The sequence below is a fragment of the Cynocephalus volans genome, chromosome 8 (genome assembly GCF_027409185.1).
Source record: "Cynocephalus volans isolate mCynVol1 chromosome 8, mCynVol1.pri, whole genome shotgun sequence".
Classification (NCBI taxonomy): domain Eukaryota; kingdom Metazoa; phylum Chordata; class Mammalia; order Dermoptera; family Cynocephalidae; genus Cynocephalus; species Cynocephalus volans.
The window spans coordinates 97,847,178-97,867,428 of record NC_084467.1 but is presented as its reverse complement, the minus strand read 5'-3'; positions in this window follow the sequence as shown (position 1 = coordinate 97,867,428).

The following is a 20,251-nucleotide window of genomic DNA, read 5'->3' as shown; positions in this document are numbered from 1 at the left end:
AGTATTCTTGTTCTCCCTCATACTACATTTGATATCTTTTCTTCTTGACTTCCTGCCTAGTGGACTTCAGATTTCAGGATAAGATGGGAAGACAGTGGCTCCTCACAAAGAGGCAAGAAGCTTAGATTCCTGGAACAAATCAATTTACATGCATATGCACACACACACACACACACACACACACACACACACACACCGCAAACCTGGAACAAATCAATTTACATGCATATGCACACACACACACACACACACACACACACACACACACACACACACACACCACAACCCACATTCTACTGGTGCTGCTCCTCTGACTGAACCCTGACTGATACACTACCCTGATTTTATAAAGAAATTCTTCAATAATTTCTTCTAAGAGTTTTAGAATTTTGCCTTTCAAAGAATGATCTTTAATTCACCTTATATTGATTCATGTGAATAGTGTAAATAAGAAGTCCAATTTCATTTCTTTCCATATGGATAACCAATTGTCTAGACATTCTCAATTAAAAAGCCTATCTTTTTTTCTTTTGAGTGATCTGTAATACCAACTTTATTATGTTGCAAGTGTTCATATACAAGGAGTCTTCAAAAACCTCATAGATTTGTGCTATGTTTTAATTCCATTTTCTACAAACTTTTTGAAGTAACCTCACACGTGCGGGTTTATTTTCTGGTCTTTCTCTTAGGTTCCATTAGTATATCTATGTCTCAGTGAATGCTTATGTTTTAATAGCTTTAACGTAAATCTTGGTATGTCCTATATCTTATTCTTTTTCATCAAGAGTATCTTGGCATTCTTGATCCTTTGCACTTTATATAAATTTTAGAATTATCTTCTCAAATTCCATAATGCAGACTGCTCTGTTTGTATTGGGGTTTGTGGAGAAAATAGAAAAGTCAGGCCCTCTCACCTCAGGTCCAGTTGGGGTGTTGCAGCACATTCTTTGTGAACAAGTTGTGTGTGAGTGGAGTTAGTGTGCATGTGCACCCATGTATCTTTTTTAGTTTGTTGCTAGTGTGTGTTCTTGAGAGTTTGTGAAGCAGTGGCTGGCTGGCAGAGAGCTCGTGTCTAAAAGTAGAGCATGTTTACTCAGGCTGTCAGCTGTTCAGTTTTTTCTTTAGACTTTGCCTTACCAGTTGAGTTTCTGAGTTTCTCTTTGGACTGCCTAACTCTTAGACGTGTGTGTGCTGAATAAAGACTACTCTTTCTTCAAACAAGGCTCCAAGGACTTTTTTGCTGGTTACCTAGCTTGTAGACCTGCATGTGAAGGGTTTGTGACCCAGTCAGGACAATGAGCTTGAGGTGTCTGTGAGCTCCAGACCCGGCCCTAACTCTACAGGTTGAATGGAATTAATAGACTAATTTGGAGGTAACTAGCATGTATACAATATTGAGAGATGCAATCTCTAAGCATGGAACACTTCTCCATTTATTTAGATCTTCTGTAATACCTTTAAAATGAGTTTTAAAATATTCTCTAAAAAGGTCTTGTGCAACTTTTTGGAGATTTATATCTAGTTGCTTGATATTTTTGATGTATTAGAAATGGTAATTAAAAATATTTTTTAGTGTGAAGTGTGGTGTATTACTCTGAAAATGCTTAGTGGAACCATACTGTATATACTTATTAGTGTGTTCTTTTTCATTAAATATTATGGTTTAAAGATTAATCCATTAGTTCCTTTTCATTTCTGTGTGGTATATCATTGTATAAATATACTAGAACTTATGCATTTTATTGTTGATAGGCATTTGGCTGTTACAGATGATGCTCTCATAAAACAAATTTTTTGTACCTGTGTTCTTGTGCACATAAATATGCATTTCTGTAGGATACTTAGTGAAGAACGGAATTACTGCATCATAGACAATAACACATGGTTGTAAAAAGGGGTTGTGTTAATTTGTATACTCATCAGCAGTTTATGATGGTACTTCAAAAAATTCATAGAAAGATTAGTATTATCTCTAATTCTGTTTTTACAAGAACTTTATTTTTATAATTTTTTTAACTTCTCAATATACATTATAGCTGATTTTCATGACTCTTTATCCAGTCCTCCCCCAACCTACATAATATCTGTTCATTTGTCTTAAAAAGTTCAAAGAATTGTTGTGATTGTACTGTCTTCTCCCCCACCACCACCCTATGTTTGTGTGTTTATTTATTATTTATTTTTAGCTCCCACAAATCAGTGAGAACATGTGGTATTTCTCTTTCTGTGCCTGACTTGTTTCACTAAATATAATTTTCTCTAAGTCTATCCATGTTGTTGCAAATGGTAGTATTTCATTATACTTTATAGCAGAGTAGTATTCCCCAGTTTCCTTATCCACTTATCTGATGATGGACATTTGGGCTGGTCCCAACTCTTGGCTATTGTAAATAGTGCTGCAATAAACATGGGAGTACAGGTATCCCTTCGGCATGATGATTTCCATTCTTCTGGGTATATTCCCAGCAATGGAATAGCTGGGTCATATGGTAGATCTATCTGCAGTTGTTTGAGGAATCTCCATATGATTTTCCATAAAGGCTGTACCATATTGCAGTCCCACCAACAGTGTATGAGAGTCCCTTTTTCTCTGCAACCTTTCCAGTACTTATCATCTCAGGCTTTTGGATATTAGCCATCCTGACTGGAGTGAGATGGTATCTCAGAGTGGTCTTGATTTGCATTTTCCAGATGCTGAGTGATGTTGATCATTTTTTCATGTGTCTGTAGGCCATTCATATATCTTCTTTTGAGAAATGCCTATTCAGCTCCTTTGCCATTTTTAATTGAGTTATTTGTTTTTTTACTGTAAAGTTCTTTGAGTTCCTTGTAAATTCTGGATATTAATCCTTTGTCAGATGTATATTTTACAAATATTTTCTCCCAGTCTGTTGGTTGTCTGTTCACTCTGTTGATTGTTTCCTTTGATGTACAGAAGCTTTTTAGTTTGATATAATCCCATTTGTTTATGTTACCTTTACTTGCCTGTGCTTTTGGGGTCCTATTCATGATGTCTATACCCACTTCTACTTCCTGGAGTGTTTCCCCTATGTTTTCTTTAAGGAGTTTTATTGTTTAAGGTTGAATATTTAATTCTTTAATCCATTTTGAGTCGATTTTGGTATATGGTGAGAGGTATGGGTCTAGTTTCATTATCCTACATATGAATATCCAGTTTTCCCAGCACCATTTGTTGAAGAGGCAGTCTCTTCCCCAGTGTATGGACTTGCTACCTTTGTCAAAGATCAGATGGTTGTAGGCATATGAGTTAATTTCTGGATTCTCTATTCTATTCCATTGATCCATGTGTCTGTATTTATGCCAGTACCGTGCTGTTTCAATTATTAAGATTTGTAATATAGTTTAAAGTCAGGCAGTGTTATGCCTCCAGCTTTACATTTTTTGGTCAGGATTGCTTTGGCTATGTATAGTCTTTTGTTATTCCATATAAATGTCTGGATAGTTTTTTCCATTTCTAAGAAAAATGTCATTGGAATTTTGATGGGGATTACATTGCATCTGTAGATAACTTTGGGTAATATGGACATTTTCACAATGTTAATTCTTCCTATCCCAGAACATGGGATATCTTTCCGTCTTCTTGTGTCCACTTTAATTTCTCTCACCAGTGGTTTATAATTCTCTTCATAGAGATTTTTCATGTCCTTGGTTAACTTTACTCTTAAGGTTTTTTTTTTTTTTTTTTTTGGTGACTATTGCAAATGGGCTAGATTTCTTGATTTCTTTTTCTGCATGTTCACTGTTGGAGTATAGAAATGCTATTGATTTTTGTGTGTTGATTTTGCATCCTGAAACTTTGCTGATATCATTTATAAACTCTAGGAGTTTTTTTATAGAGGCTTTAGGCTGTTCAATGTATAGGATCATATCACCCACAAACAAGGACAGTTTGACTTCATCTTTTCCAATCTGTATGCCCTTTATTTCCTTCTCTTCTCTTCTCTGGCTAGTACTTCCAACACTATGTTGAATAGGAGTGGTGAGAGTGGGCATCTTTGTCTAGTTCCTGTTCTTAAGGGAAAAACTGAAAGCTTTTCAAAATGATATTGGCAGTGGGCTTATCATATATGGCTTTACTTGTGTTGAGGTACTTTCCATCTATATCTAACTTATAGAGAGTCTTTATCATGAAAGTACATAGTATTTTGTCAAATGCTTTTTCAGCATCTATAGAGATGATCATATGGTCTTTGTCTTTGCTTTTATTGATGTGGTGTATCACATTTATTGATTTCCATATATTGAACCAACCTTTCATCCCTGGGATGAATCCCACTTGATCATGGTGTATAATTTTGTGTATGAGTTGCTGTATTCTTTTAGCTAGTATTTTGGTTAGAATTTTTGCATCTATATTCATCAAGGATATTGGCCTGTAGTTTTCTATTTTTGATGAATCTTTGTCTGGTTTTGTTATCAGGATGATGTTTGCCTCATAGAATGAGTTTGGGAGAATGGCCTCTGTTACAATCTTTTGGAAAAAGTTTGTAGAGAATTGGCGTCAGTTCCTCTTTGAAGGTTTGGTAGAACTCTGAAGTGAACCCATCCATTCCTTGGTTTTTCTTTGTTGGGAGCCTTGTGATAACAGCTTCAATCTCTTTTACTGTTATTGGTCTGTTCAGGTTGTCTGTATCATCTTTTCTCAGGTTTGGTAGTTTGTATGTGTCCAGAAATTTATCCATTTCCTCCAGATTTTCAAATTGGTTGTCATATAGTTGTTTATAGTAGTCTCTAATTATTCCTTGTATTTCTAAGGTGTCAGTTGTAATAGCATCTTTTTCATTTCTAATTTTTATTATTTGGGTCTTCTCTTTTTTTCTTAGTTAGCCTTGCTAGTAGTTTGTCAATTTTATTTATCTTTCAAAAACCCAACTTTTTGTTTCATTGATCTTTTGTATTGTTTTTTTGGGTTTCTATTTCATTTAGTTCTGCTCTGATCTTAATTATTTCTTTCCATCTACTAACTTTGGGTTTGGATTGTTCTTGTTTTTCTTGATCTCTAAGGTGATATGTTAGGTTGTTTATTTGCCATCTTTCCATTCTTCTGAAGTAAGCACTTAATGTGATAAATTTCCCCCTTAGTACTGCTTTTGCAGTATCCCACAGGTTTTGGTGTGATGTGTCATTATTTTCATGAGTTTCAATAAATTTTTCGACTTCCTGTTCAATTTCTTCTTGAACCCATATGTCATTAAGTAGAATGTTTTTTAGTTTCCATGTGTTTGTATAGTTTCCAGAATTTCATTTGTTATTGTTTTCTAATTTTAATTCATTGTGATCAGAAAAAATACATGGAATAATTCCAATTTTTTGAATTTGTTGAGACTTGCTTTGTGACCTAACGTGATCTATCATGGAGAATGTTGAGATTGTTGGGTGAAATGTTCTGTAGATATATGCCAAGTCCAATGGGTCTAAAGTATTGTTCAGATCTCGTGTTTTTCTATTGAATTTTTGCCTAGATGATCTGTCCAATGTTGAGAGTGGGATGTTCAGATCCCCTGCTATTATGGTGTTAGTGTCTATGTCATTCTGTAGATCTAATAGCGTTTGCTTTATAAATCTGGGTGCACTGACATTGGGTCCATATATGTTTATGATTGTTATGTCTTCTTGATGGATCAATCCTTTTATCATTATGTAGTGGCCCTCATTATCTTTTTTTATGGTTTTGAGTTTAAAGTCTATTTTATCCTATATAAGAATAGCTGCTCCAGCTCATTTTTCATTTCTATTTGCATGAGATATCTTTTTCTATCCTTTCACTCTCAGTTTATATGTGTCTTTATAGGTCAGGTGAGTCTCTTGAAAGCAGCATATTGTTGGGTCCATCTTTTTAATCCAGTCAGTCAGTCTGTGTCTTTTGAGTGGTCAACTTAATCCCTTTACTTTTAGAGTTATTTTTGAAAGGTGTTGATTTACTTCTAGCATTTTATTGATTTTTGTTTAGATGTCTTAAATACCTTTTGTTCCTTTCTTCCTAGTTTTCTGTTTGTCTTCTGTATTTGTTGGTTTCTTTGGATGGTAGATAAACTTTATTTTATCTTTATTGTTAGCATTTTGGTTTTGCTGTTAGGTTTTGTTCTTTCTTGAGTATTCATGGCAGTGATGGTTGTTTTTGAGGTATCAAACCTAGTGCTTCCTTGAGAATTTCTTGTAATGCTGGTCGTGTGGCAGTAAACTCTCACAGTTTTTGTTTGTCTGAGAAATATACTATTTGACTTTCATTTTACAAGGATAGCCTTGCTGGGTAAATTATTCTCAGTTGGCAATATTTGCCCTGTAGTATTTTGGATATATCATCCCATTCTTTTCTGGCTTTTAGGACTTCTGATGAAAAGTCTGATGCTATCCTCAGTGGGGCTCCTTTATAGGTGACTTGCCGCTTCTCTCTTCCAACTTTTAAGATTCTCTCTTTGCCTTTGTTTTGCCAGTTTGACTATCACATGTCTTGGAGGGGACCTGTTTGGGTTGAATGTGTTAAGGGATCTTTGGCCTCCTGAATCTGGAGATCTGTGACTTTCTCTATACCTGGGAAGTTTTCTGCTATTATATCATTGAATATGTTTTCAATGCCATTTCCTTTTTCCTTCCCTTCTGGAATACCCCTGATCTGGATATTTGAGTGCTTAAAGTTGTCTGTTATCTCTCTTAGATTTTCTTCAATTTTTAAAATTCTTTTTTCTTTTTTCTGATCTGCCTGCATTAATTCAAACAGCCTGTCTTCAAGGTCAGAAATTCTCTCTTCTTCTTCTAGCCTGCTGATTAGACTCACTGTTGTATTTTTTATTTCACTGAAGGAATCCTTCAGCTCCACAAGCTCTGCTACCTTCTTTTTCAAGGCATTGATTTCTTTGTACATTTCTTCTTTCAGATCCTATATATTTTTTCTCATTTCATTGTGTTGTCTAACTGAGTTTTCTTGTATCTTATTTAGTTTCCTTAGAATTGTTGCTCTAAATTCCTTGTCAGTCATTTCAATGACTTCTTGTTCTATAGGATCTAGAGCTTAAGAGTTATTATTTTCCTTTGGTGATGATGTACTTTCTTGATTTTTCATATTTCTGTTATCTTTCCTTTGGTGTTTTGTCATTATGGCAGGGGTTATCACAGTCCACTCATTTCACACTGATGTCTGGCTTGGATCCTGAAAGAACTGCCAATTCTGGGCAGTAGGATCTAGCCTGGGCTGGGAGTCCTGCAACACCTGTCTTTTCCAGAACAGCTGTCTCGGGAGCTGTGGGCTTAAGTCTCTCTAAAAGTGGTGGGGACTGACCTGGGCTGGAGGTCCCATGGTGCCTGCCTTTTCCAGAGCAGCTGTCTCAGGGCGTGTGGGCCCAGAGGCTCTTAAGTCTCTCTAAGCAGCAGGGACTGACCTGAGCTGGAGGTCCCATGGTGCCTGCCTTTTCCTGCTTGGCTGTCTTGGGGTGTGTGGGTCGCGTGGCTCTCAGGCCTCTCTAGGTGGCAGACACTCACCTGGACTGGGGTCCTGTGGCATGTGGCTCCCACCTGTTCCAGCACAGATCTCATGTCTCCTGTTGTTGCTTTTTAATAGTTGCAAGTTGGTCACATTGTGGGAGAGAGTGACAGTAGGAACCATCTCCTCCGCCATCTTGACCATAACTCTCCAAGAACTTTTTGAAGTATCCTTGCATTTTACATCCTATCCAACACAGAAACTAGCCAGTTCTTTTATTAATTTACTTATTTATTTACCCAAAATGGTATGTATGCAGTGTTATCTTATTTCTCTGATTTGTCATGAGTTAGTAATTTATCACATGATTACTGGCCATTTGAATTTTCTCTTTTGGGAATTGCCATGACAATTCTTTTGCCTATTTTCTATAGATTGTCCATTTTTAAAATCTATTTGTAGGAATTATTTATACATTCTGAATATGAGCTCTCTGTTGATTATATGTGATACAGTTATTTTCTCTTCTGTGGTTTGTCCTTTCAGTATTTGGGGATATTTTTTGATAAGTAGCATGTAATCAAATTTATCAGTCTCTTCTTTATGTGCTTATTGAATTATGTTTTTCAAAAGTCCTTACCTACACCAAGATCATGAAGAAATTTTTCAGTGTTAACATCTGAAAACTTTGTTTTTGTTTTATTTTTTCATAGTTGGGCATTTATTTCACCAGGAATTGATATTTGTTGGAGTATGATTATTTTCACAGAGATACTCAAACGTTTCAGCACCATATATTGAGAAATCCATAATTTCTCACTTCCCTAGAGCTTTATAGTGTCACATCTGTCATATATCAAGTTTTATACATGCATGAATTTTTCTGTATTTTGTAACTATCCTTATGCCAATATTGTGCTTTCTTGATTACCCTGGCCTTATAATGTCTTCATATTTGATAAATCAAGTCTCTTACCTTATACTTAACCAAGAATATCTTGGCTATTTCCAGTTCTTTGAGTTTCCATGTAAACTTCTGAGGCATTATCAGCTGTTGGCTTACACATACACAATATTGTGCTTTTGATTGTGATAATATTTAAACCATATATCAATTTAGGTGGCACTGACATTTTTACCAATCTTCTAAATCCGTGAAACGGGGTATTTATTTATTTAGATCTACCTTAATTTCTCTCAATGTTTTTGTGGTTTTCTGCATATAATTCTTATGTTTATTCATTGATTTGGTTGATTTAAAAAATAGTTTTATAATATCTGATTTCAGTTTTATTTTCTACCTGATTGTTGTTGGTATATCAAAATACAATTAATTTTTGTAGTTTGTATATTCAACAATTTTGCTAAGCTCTCTTATTAATTCTAAAAGTTTATCTGTAGATGCTTTTGAATTTCCTATGTACGGAGTCACCTATCATATGTAAATAATGGTGGTTTTGTTTCTTCCTTCCTCATCCTTTTATCTCACTTTTTTTCCTTGCTTTATTCTCTTGCTCTAGAATCTCTAGATAATAAATAATTATTTTCTCCTCAATATCAAAGGGAAAATTTTCAACATTTCCTCATGAGGAATGATGTTTGTTGTGTATTTTTTATAAATATTCTTTTTTAGGTCTATTAGGTTTCTGTAAAGAAACAGAACCAATTGTGTGTGTGGGGGGGAGAGAGACAGAGACAGAGACAGAGACAGGGACAGGGACAGAGATTTTAAGCAATCAGCTCATACAGTCATGGAGGCTGGTGAGTCCAAAATCTGTAGGGTAGGTCCACAAGTTGGAGACCCAGGGAATAGTTGTAGTTTGAATCAAAAGGCAGTCTACTGGCAGAATTCCTTCTTTGGGGGAGGTCAGTTTTTTTCTTAAGGCCTTTAATTGATTAAATGAGCTTCACCAACATTATGGAGGGAAATCTGCATTACCCCAAACTGTTGATTTAAATGTTAGTCTCATCAAAAAAAAAAAAAAAAAAAAACTTACAGAAACATCTGGAGTAATGTTTGACTAAATATCTTGTCACCATGACCTAGCCAAGTAGACACATGAAATTAACCATCACAGTAGGTTTTTTTAAATGTTCTATTACTAATTCATTAAGAGGTGTTTGTTTTTAATAATTAGTGAACATTCAAATTTTATCAAATGCTTTTCTGCTTCTATTGAGGTGATCATATGGTTTTCTCCTTCACTTGGTATATTAGTCTGTTTCTGTTGCTTACAACAAAATACTTGGAGGTAGATAATTTGTAAGAAAATGAAATTTATTGCTTATAGTTTGGAAGGATTGGAAGTCCAAAGTCCAGAGAACACATCTAGTGAGAGTCTTCCTTGGTGTTGGCTTCAGAGACACAGGTCATCACATTGTGAGATGGCTGAAGCACAGAGAGAAATAGTTCCTCATGCACTCTCCTTTTAAAGCCCTCAGAACCATGCCCCTGATCACCATTATTAATCCATTCAGTATGGGATAGTCCAACAATTTAATCACCTCTTCCAAGGCCCTACCTTTCAGTCATCACAATAGGATTTCCCACTCTCTTAACACTGTCATAGTGGGAGCCAAGTTTCCAATACCTGGAACTTTGGGGGACACAATTTAAGCTTCAATGAGTTTGGGGGAGACATTCAAGTTACAGCATTCCACCCCAGCCTCCCCTAAATTCATCGTTTTCACATACAAATACATTCATTTCATCTCCAAAGTCTTAATTTGTTTCATCTCAGTAGTCCAAAGTCCAAAATCCCATCTGTGAAATCAAAACATGTTATCTACTTCCAAGATACAATGGTGGGGAAAAAAATGTTCATGTTTGAAAAGGGAGAAATAGGCCAAAAGAAAGGAGTAACAGGTCCCAAACAAATCTGAAACCCAGCTGGGCAGGCATTAAATCTCAAAGCTGGTGAATCATGTACCTTGAGTCCATGCTTAACATCCACTTCACACTGGCATGGGGTTGGGTCTCCAAGTCCTTGGGCAGCTCCACTTTTATGGCTTTCCTGGTCTCAGGTGATGCTTTAGCTCTCACCGGCTGGTGTTGCATGCTAGCAGCTCTACAAGTCTGGGATCTCTCCACTGCAGTCACGCTGTCATGGCTCCACTAGGCATGGCACTGATGGGGATTTTCTGCTGCACCTCTGACCCTACATTTCTGCTCACATTGCTGTAGTAAAGGCTGTATGGGGTGACCCTGTCCCTCTGACATATCTCTTCCTGGGACCCCAGGCTTTTCCATACATCTTTTCAAATCAGGTTTGAGATTCCCAAGCCTTCACAAATCAGGGTGAAGATTTGTGAAGCCTTCACAAATCAAGCCTTTTTAAATCAGGGTGGAGATTACCAAGCTTTGGCATCCTGAAGATCTAACATCATGTGGATGCTGTCAAGTCTTCTGGCTTGTGTTTTCCAAAGCTGTGGGTCCAGCCACACCTGGGGTCAATTTGGCCAGGGTTGGAACAGCCAAAGTACCTTGGGTGCTGGTATGGGGACCAGAATCCTGACACGGCCCTGGGCAGCAAGCCTGTGGAGGGCGCCTTGGGCCCATTCCCCCAAACCATTATGTCACCCTAGGCCTCTGGGCTAGTAATGGAATACACAGCCTCCAAGATCTCTGAAGTGCCTTCAAGACCTTTTCCCCACTTCTCTTAACATTCCCTTTCTTCTGTACTAATCTCCTTAGCAAAGAGTTGCTGGGCTGCTCCGTTGTATCTTTCTCCTGAAAATGTACTCTGCTTCTCTACCACAAGGCTAGGCTGCAAATTTCCCAAATCTTTACACTGTTTCCCTTTAAATTATATGTTCTGGCTTTACATCATGCCTTTTCTGCCGTAACTCAGTGTACGGTGTTGCAAGTAGCCTGCAGCTTCCAGAATGCTTTGCTGCTTAGAAATTTATTCTGCCCAATATTCTGGGTCAGCACCTTTAAATTTCCCATTACATAAAACTTTTGGAAGAAAAATACAGCTAAAAATAAATAAAACTTCTCAGCATGAGCAGAATTCAGCCAAGTTCCTTGCCAGTTCATAGCAAGGGTGATATTTGCCCCAGTTTCCAGTAAGTCCCCTCTCATTTACATCTGAGACCTCCTTAGAATGGTCTTTACAGTTCTTATTTCTATCAGCATGCTGGCTGCCACCACATAACCAGTTTCTGAGAAATTTCAAACATTCCTCATCAGCATGTAAGCTTTTCCTAGCCTCAAATTCTTCCAGCCTCTTCTTAACACCCAGTTCCAAAGCTGCTTCCACATTTTCAAGTATTTGTTATAAGCAACACCATACTTCTCTGGTACCAATTTTCTGTAGTAGTCCATTAATGTTGCTTATAACAAAATACTTGGAACTGGGTGATTGATAAAGAAAATGAAATTTATTGCTAATAGTTTTGGAAGCTGGGAAGTCCAAAGTCCAGGGAACACATCTAGTGAGGATCTTTCTTGGTGGTGGCTTCAGAGACACAAGGTATCACATTGTGAGATGGTAGAAGCAGTGAGAAAAAAAGTACCTCATGCACTCTCTTTTTAAGCCCTCAAAACCATGCCCATGACCACCATTATTAATCCATTCATTTCGGTATGGTCCTACAATCTAAACACCTCTTCTGAGGCCCCACCTTTTAATCATCACAGTAGGATTTCTCACTCTCTCAACATTGTCACAGTGGAGGAGAAATTTTCAATACCTGAAACTTTGGGGGCCACAACTTAAGCTTCAATGTGTTTTGGGGGGAACATTCAATCCACAGCACTTGGTTAATATATTGAATTACATTAACTTTCTAATGCATTCCTGAGATAAACTTAACTTGATTATGATGTTTTAGCCATTATTGCAGAATGAATTCTGCTGAATTTTGTTTGAGATTTTTGCATCTATGCTCAGGAGTGAAAATGGCTATAATTTTCCTTTCTCATATTGTTCTTTTTTGGTATCAAGTAAAGCCTTAGGAGAATTCCATCTTTTTTTATACTCTGGAGTTTTTTGAGTAAGATTAAAATAATTTCTTACTTAAATATTTGGTAATATTAAGCCCCAGTGAAACCATCTGGGGCTAGATTTTCTTTACGAGAATATATTGACTATGGCTTCAATTTTTTAAGTGGTTACTGGAGTCTTCATATTTTATACTTGAAAGAGTTTTGATAAATTATTTTCCTAAGAATTTCCTCAGTTTAATTAATTGTTAAAGTGTATTGTGATACAGTTATTCAGAATACTTATCTTTTTAAACGTCTCCAGAATCTCTAGTGATATCTTTTCTTGACAGTTTTTTTTACTGAAATATGATTGATTATGTACATATTTGGGGTACAGAATTGAATATCAATGCATGTATACAATATGTGGTGATCGAATCAGCATAATTTTTTGTAAACTCATGACTACAAAACGTAATCAATATTTGTGACACTTAACTAATTTCTTGCTAACCGCCCTCCCCTCCCCCTTTCCCACCTCTAATAACCACAGTTCTGTTCTTTTGTTGTTGTTTTTTGAAAGATCAACGTATTATTGTGATTGTTTCTTTCTTCCTTTAATTCTTTCATTATTTTAGCTCCAATTTATGAGTGAGGACATGTGGTATTTCTCTTTCTGTGCCTGGCTTATTTCACTCAACATAATTTTCTCTGAGTTCATCCATGTTGCTGCAAATGGCAGAATTTCATTCCTTTGTATGGCAGAGTAGTATTCCATTGAGTGTATATACAACATTTTCCTTATCCAGTCATCTCTTGATGGACATTTAGGTTGATTCCAACTCTTGGCTATTGTAAATAGAGCTGTGATAAACACAGGAGTGCAGCTATTCCTTCGACATGATGATTTCCATTCTTTTGGGTATATGCCCAGCAGTGGGATTGCTGGATCGTATGGCAGTTCTATGTGTGGTTGTTCGAGGAAACTCTATACTCTTTTCCATAATGGCTGCACTAATTTACAGTCCCACCAACAGTGTAGGAGGGTTCCCCTTTCTCCACATCCTCACCAGCATTTGTTATTTTCTGCCTTTTTGATAATAGCCAGTCTAACTGGGGTGAGATGATATCTCAATGTGGTTTTGATTTGCATTTCCTTGATGCTGAGTGATGTTGAGCATTTTTTCGTGTGTCTGTTGCCCATTTTTTAATTGGGTTACTTGTTCTTTTGCTGTTAAGTTGTTTGAGTTCCTTGTATATTCCGGGTATTAATTCCTTGTCAGATATGTAGTTTGCAAATATTTTCTCCCATTATGTAGGTTGTTTTTTCACTCTGTCAATTGTTTCTTTTGCTGTGTGGAAGCTTTTTAGTTTGATATAATCCCATTTGTTTATTTTTTCTTTTGTTTCCTGGGCTTTTGAGGTCTTGTTTGTAAAGTCTTTGCCCAGTCCTATATCCTGAAATGTTTTCCCTAGGTTTTCTTTAAGAGTTTTATAGTTTCACATCTTGTATTTGTCTTTTATCCATTTTGAGTTGATTTTGGTATCTGGCAAAAGGTACAGATCTAGTTTCATTTTTCTACACATGGATTTCCAGTTTTCCCAGAACCACTTGTTGAAGAAGGCAGTCTTTTCCCCAGTGTTGGTTCTTGTTGCCTTTGTCAAAGGTCCGTTGGCTGTGAGTATGTGGGTTGATTTCTGCATTCTCTATTCTGTTCCATTCGTCTGAATGACAGTTTTTATGCTAATGCCATGCTGTTTTGGTTACTATAGTTTCATAGTATAGTTTGGCATCAGGTAGTGTTATGCCTCTGACTTATTTATTTATTTATTTTGCTCAGGATTGCTTTTGCTATTCGGGGTCCTTTGTTGTGCCATATGAATGTTAGGGTTGTTTTTTCTATTTCTGTGAAGAATGTCATTGTTATTTTTATGGGGATTGAATTGAACCAGTAGATCACTTCGAGTAGTGTGGACATTTTCACAACATTAATTCTTCCAATTCAAGAGAATGGAATGTCTTTCCATTTTTTTGTGTCCTTTAATTTCTTTCAGCAGTGATTTGTTGTTCTCATTGTAGAGATCTTTCAACTTCCTGGTTAAATTAATACCTAGGTATTTAATTTTTTTTATTTTTGGTGACTCTTAGCAAATTAGTTATAGAAGGAAAGTATCTCAACACAATGAAACTTATATATGGCAAACCCACTGCCAATATCATCCTGAATGAGGAAAAACTGAAAGCTTTTCCCTTAAGGACAGGAACAAGACAAGGATGCCCACTCTCACCACTCCTATTTAACATAGTATTGGAAGTACTAGCCAGAGCAATAAGGCAAGAGAAAGAAATAAAGGGCATCCAGATTAGAAAAGACAAAGTCAAACTGTCCCTGTTTGCAGGTGGCATGATCCTGTATAGAGAAAAACCTATAGACTCTTCCAAAAAAACTCTCAGTGCCTCAGGGCCCTGCCAGGGGGCCAAGGGCATTGAGCCAGGGACCAGACCCACCCCCACAACCAGGCACATCACCAGTACCAAGGAGCATGTGAAAAACATCACCTCCATGTAGGTGGCCCACCACAGCCACCACAATAACCATGGCTGCTGCAAAAGTGACTAGACATCATAACCACCACGCAGATGGTCCACCAGCCACTGGAGAGCATTGACACAAGGAGAGTCACCAGAAGAGACCAAAGAAAAGAGTAGGATGTCTCTCTCTACAAAGCCCATTCCAGAGTGACAGAAGAAGAATCTGCTCTATGATAATATGGGGGGACATGAACACACCTTTCAGCATTGGACAGATCATCTAGGCAACAAATGAACAGCAACCATTACTCTTTCAGAGGGAGAGAAGAAATCTAGGGTTATCAGTGGTGGGAGAGGGATAGGGAGATTGGACAAGGGACAGGAAGAATAAGTACAATTTGTAACAATATACGTACTAGTAATATTGATTTGATCAACACATGTCAGCATTGAATCCCAAAAATATGTATAATCAATTATGATTCAATAAATAAACATTTCATATCTCAGAAAAATAAAATAAAATCCACGTGAGTCAAAAATAAATAAATAAATAAATAAATAAATAAATAAATAAATAAAATCAACATGCAAAGATCAGTAGCATTTTTATACTCCAATAATGAGCTAGCAGCAAAAGAAATCTAGTGATATCTTCTTTTCAATCTTTGTATTTATAATTTGTGCCTTTTCCTTTTTTTCGAGCACAATCTTACCTGAAGTTTTTCATTTTTACTATTTTTGGGAGAATCTATTTTATAGCCTTATTGATCCTATCTACTATGTTTTGTTATGTATTTTTAATTTATGCTTTTATTTTTATTATTTATTTTGTCCTACTTTCAGCTTATTTTGCCATCCTGTTCTAACTTCCTGAGGTAAATGCTCAACTCTGTAATATTCAATATTTTTTCTCTTCTAATATATAAATTTAGAAAACAAATCTCACTCTAGCACTGTTTAGCTTTACGTCATACACTTTATCTCTTCTGAAAAATTTTCTGCCACTATCTCTCAACAGTATTCTCTTTGAGTTTTAGTTTAAATTTTTTCTAATTGCCATTGTTTATTTCTTTAATGTGTGGATATTTAGAAGTGTACTTTGATATTTATTGAGACTTGATTTATGACCCATATACATGGTCATATTTGGTAAATGTTCATTTATGTGGTAGACTAAATAATGTCTCACCTCCCAGATATTTATGTCCAAATGTTTGGAACCTACGAATATGTTCTTTTTCATGGCAAATGGGATATTGCAGATGTAAAATAAGGATCTTGAGGAGGGGAAGTTATCCCGGATTATCTAGGTGGGTCCAATGTACTCAAAAGAGGAAGAGAGAGTGAGATTTGACTACAGAGGGGGATAAGGCAGTGTGACAATGGAATCAGAGTTTGGAGGAATGTGGTCAGAAGCCAAGGAATGCCACAGCCTCGAGGAATGCCTAGAAACCAAAAGAGGCAAGGAACAGAAGTTCCCCTAGAGCCGGAAGAATGAACCAGACATGTTGACATCTTGATTTTAGCTTCTTAAGACTCATTTTGGTCATCTGATATCCAGAACTAAGAGAGTAAATTTGTATCATTTTAAACCACTAAATTTGTGGAAATTTGTTAGAGTGGCAATTTAAAATGGATAATGTGTGTTTATTTTAAAATAATCTATATTCTTCACATTGGATGGGCAACATTTTATATGGGTTTGTCAGGTAAATTTTATTAATCATGTTTCCTAAATTTTCTCTATTTTTGCTGATTTTTATTAAATAGCTGCTTGTTCTATCTACCTGTCTTAGTCCATTTTGTGCTGCTATAACAGAATACTTGAGAATGGGTAATTTATAAAGAATAGAAACTTATTTTCTCACAGTTCTGGAGGTTGAGAAGTCTAAGAACAAGGCACCAGCATCTGGTGGAGGTCTTCTTGCTGTGTCATAGCATGGTGGAAAGCACATCACATGGAAGACAGAGAGAGGAAAGGGGAGGAGGTTCATCCTTTATAAGGAAACTACTCTCACAATAATGAGCCCACTCTGGCAATAACAGCATTAATCTATCTCTTATAAATCCCACCTCTGAACACTGTTGCATTAGGGATTAAGTTTCCAACACACTGATTTTGGGGGACACATTCAAACCATAGCACTATCACTAAAAGAAGTTTGCTAGAAATATTCCACTATAATTATCTATTTGTCTATTTCTCAGTGGTTCTGTCAATTATTGCCTTTGTATATTTTAAGAATATATAATTAGGTAAATAAAAATGTTTAACTGTTATATTCATTTCTGGTGAATTGCAGTAATTCTTTATCTATGATAATGCTGTTTTCCTTAAAGTATTTTTTGCCAGATTTTAAGAAAACTTTTGTAGTTGTTATTATCATTAGTTGAATTTTGCTTTTATTCAATTTAACAATCTTTAAAAAGTTGGGCCTTTCATTATTTTACATTTAGTGTTTCTATTGAAATATTTACATTTGCCATTTTAGTTTGTGCTATTAGTCCCACCAACAGAAAACTCTTTTCTTCATATGTTTTCATTAAATGAGTCTTCTTTTTAATAATTTCATATTTTACCTCTACTAGTATGGAAGTTATCTGTGGTGTTTCTGTACTTTCAGTGGTTATCCAAACACTGACAACATGCAAACTTATCAAAGTCTTAACTTAATCAAAAAATTTAATCACCTCCTACACAATACAAAGACTTCAGAACACTTTAACTTCATACACACTACTCATAATTCAAATGTTATCATTGTTTGGGAATTTGAGTATATCATTTTAACTCCAGCAAACATTATTATTGTTTTATACAGTCATGTTTATTTATATTTGCCCTTTTTTTTTCTTTCTTTTTTTTTTTTTTTCTTTTTCTTTATTCTCACATCTCAGACCTTCTCCCTAGGACCACTTTCCACTTGCCTAAAGTACGTCTTTTAGAATTTCTTCTAAGCTTGTCGTAAGGGGGCCCAAACCCTTGACTTTGGTGTTATAACACTGTACTGTAACCAACTGAGCTAACTGACCAGTTACTGGTGACAAATTCTCCTACAATCTTTGTCTCAAATTGTCTTTATTTCAACATAATTTTTTAATAAAGCATTTTTTAGATGAGCTTTAGGTTGACAGCAAAATTGAGTGAAAAGTGCAAAGTCTCTATATGCCCCTTGCCCCTCACCCTCGCCACACGCAGCCTCCTTCACTATTGACGTCCATCACCACAGTGGAAACTTTGTTAAAATCAGTGAACCTACATTGACACATCATTATCACCCAAAGTCCATAGTTTACATTAAGGCTTGCTCTTGGTTTTGTATGTTCTATGGGTTTTGACAAATGTTATGACATGTACCTACCATTGTAGTATCAAAAAGAATAGTTTCACTGCAATAAAAATCCTCTGTGCTCTGACTATTTATCCCTCCTTACCCACTAACCTCTGGCAACCACTGATCCTTTTACTCTCTCCATAGTTTTGCCTTTTCAAGAATGTCTTATAGTTGAAATCATAAAGTATGTAGCCTTTTCAGATTGGCTTCTTTCACTTAGTAATACACATATATGTTTCCTCCATGTCTTTTCATGACTTGATTGTTCATTTCTTTTTAGCACTGAAGATATTATTTTGTCTGGATGTATCACAGTTTCTTTTGTTCATCTACTAAAGGACATATGGTTGCTTCCAAATTTTGGCAATTATTAATAAAACTATAAACATCCATGTGCAGGTCATAAATGTCCAACTTCTTTGTGTAAATACCAAAGAGCATGATTGCTGGATAATATGGTAAGAGTGCGTTCGGTTTTTTAAGAAACTGCAAGACTGTCTTCCAAAGTGAGTGTATCATTTTGTATTCCCATGAGAAATGAATGAGAGTTTCTGTTGCATCACATTTTCACCAGCATTAGATGCAGTGTTTTGAGTTTCGGTGATGTGTCATGATAACTCTTTGTTGTTTTAACTTGCAGTTCATGTGATAATGACATACGATGTTGAACATATTTTTATATGTTTACTTGTCATCTATTTATCTTCTTTGATGAGATGTTTGTTCAGGTCTTTTGCCCATTTTTTAATTGGGTGTCTCATTTTCTAATTGTTGAGTTTTAAAAGTTCTTTATGTATTTTGGATAACAGTCTTTTATCAAACGTGCCTTCGTAAATATTTTCTTTCATTCTGTGGCTTGTCTTCTCATTTTCTTGTTCACTTTCCTTTTTGAGAGATTTTTATTGGCAGTTGTTTTTATAGAATTCTAGTTTGGCAGTTATTTTTCTTAAGCATTTGGAAGTTATAATTCCACTGTTATTTAGCCTTCAGAAAATTTCAGCCTATTCTCATTGGGTTTTTTTATGAAAATCTTTTTCTCTTTGGATTTAAAGATTTTTTCTCATTGACTTTGGTTTTCTAGTTTCACAATAATGTGTCTTTCTTTGGATTTCTTTTTTATTTACTTGGCTTTGCTATTTCTTTAATATGTTCATTTATCTTTTATTTGTTCTGAAAAATGCTCACACTTTTATTGCTACTTTAAGTATTGCTCTCCACTTCTTTTACAACTCTGGTAAACATTTGTTAAATCTTTTTGGTGAATTCTTCATGTTAAAAGATATCAACTATATTTCTGCCTTTTCTACAGACTAAAATGTGCTTTCTGAATAATACATTCTGTTCTATTTTCTAGTTTACTAATTTTTTCTTTCTGCTTCAAAGTAAATCCACTGAGATTTTAATTTTATTTATTGTATTTTTAATTTCTACACATTCATAATAGTCCTGTTTTACATTTTCTGCTGATATTTTCCTGTTTTCTGTAGGTATTTTTAAGATTGTAGTTTACTTCAAATATAGTAAGCACGGTTATTTTAAAATCTGCACTTGGTAATTTCTTTTTTTTTTTTTTTTTTTTTTTGTTTTTTTTTTTTTTTTTTTTTTAATTTTATTTTGTCGATATACATTGTAGCTGATTATTGCTTCCCATCACCAAAACCTCCCTCCCTTCTCCCTCCCCCCCTCCCCCCCGACAATGTCCTTTCTGTTTGCTTGTTGTATCAACTTCAAATAATTGTGGTTGTTATATCTTCTTCCCCCCCCCCTGATTTGTGTGTGTGTGTGTATGTGTGTGTGTGAATTTATATATTAATTTTTAGCTCCCTCCAATAAGTGAGAACATGTGGTATTTCTCTTTCTGTGCCTGACTTGTTTCACTTAATATAATTCTCTCAAGGTCCATCCATGTTGTTGCAAATGGCAGTATTTCATTCGTTTTTATAGCTGAGTAGTATTCCATTGTGTAGATGTACCACATTTTCCGTATCCACTCATCTGATGATGGGCATTTG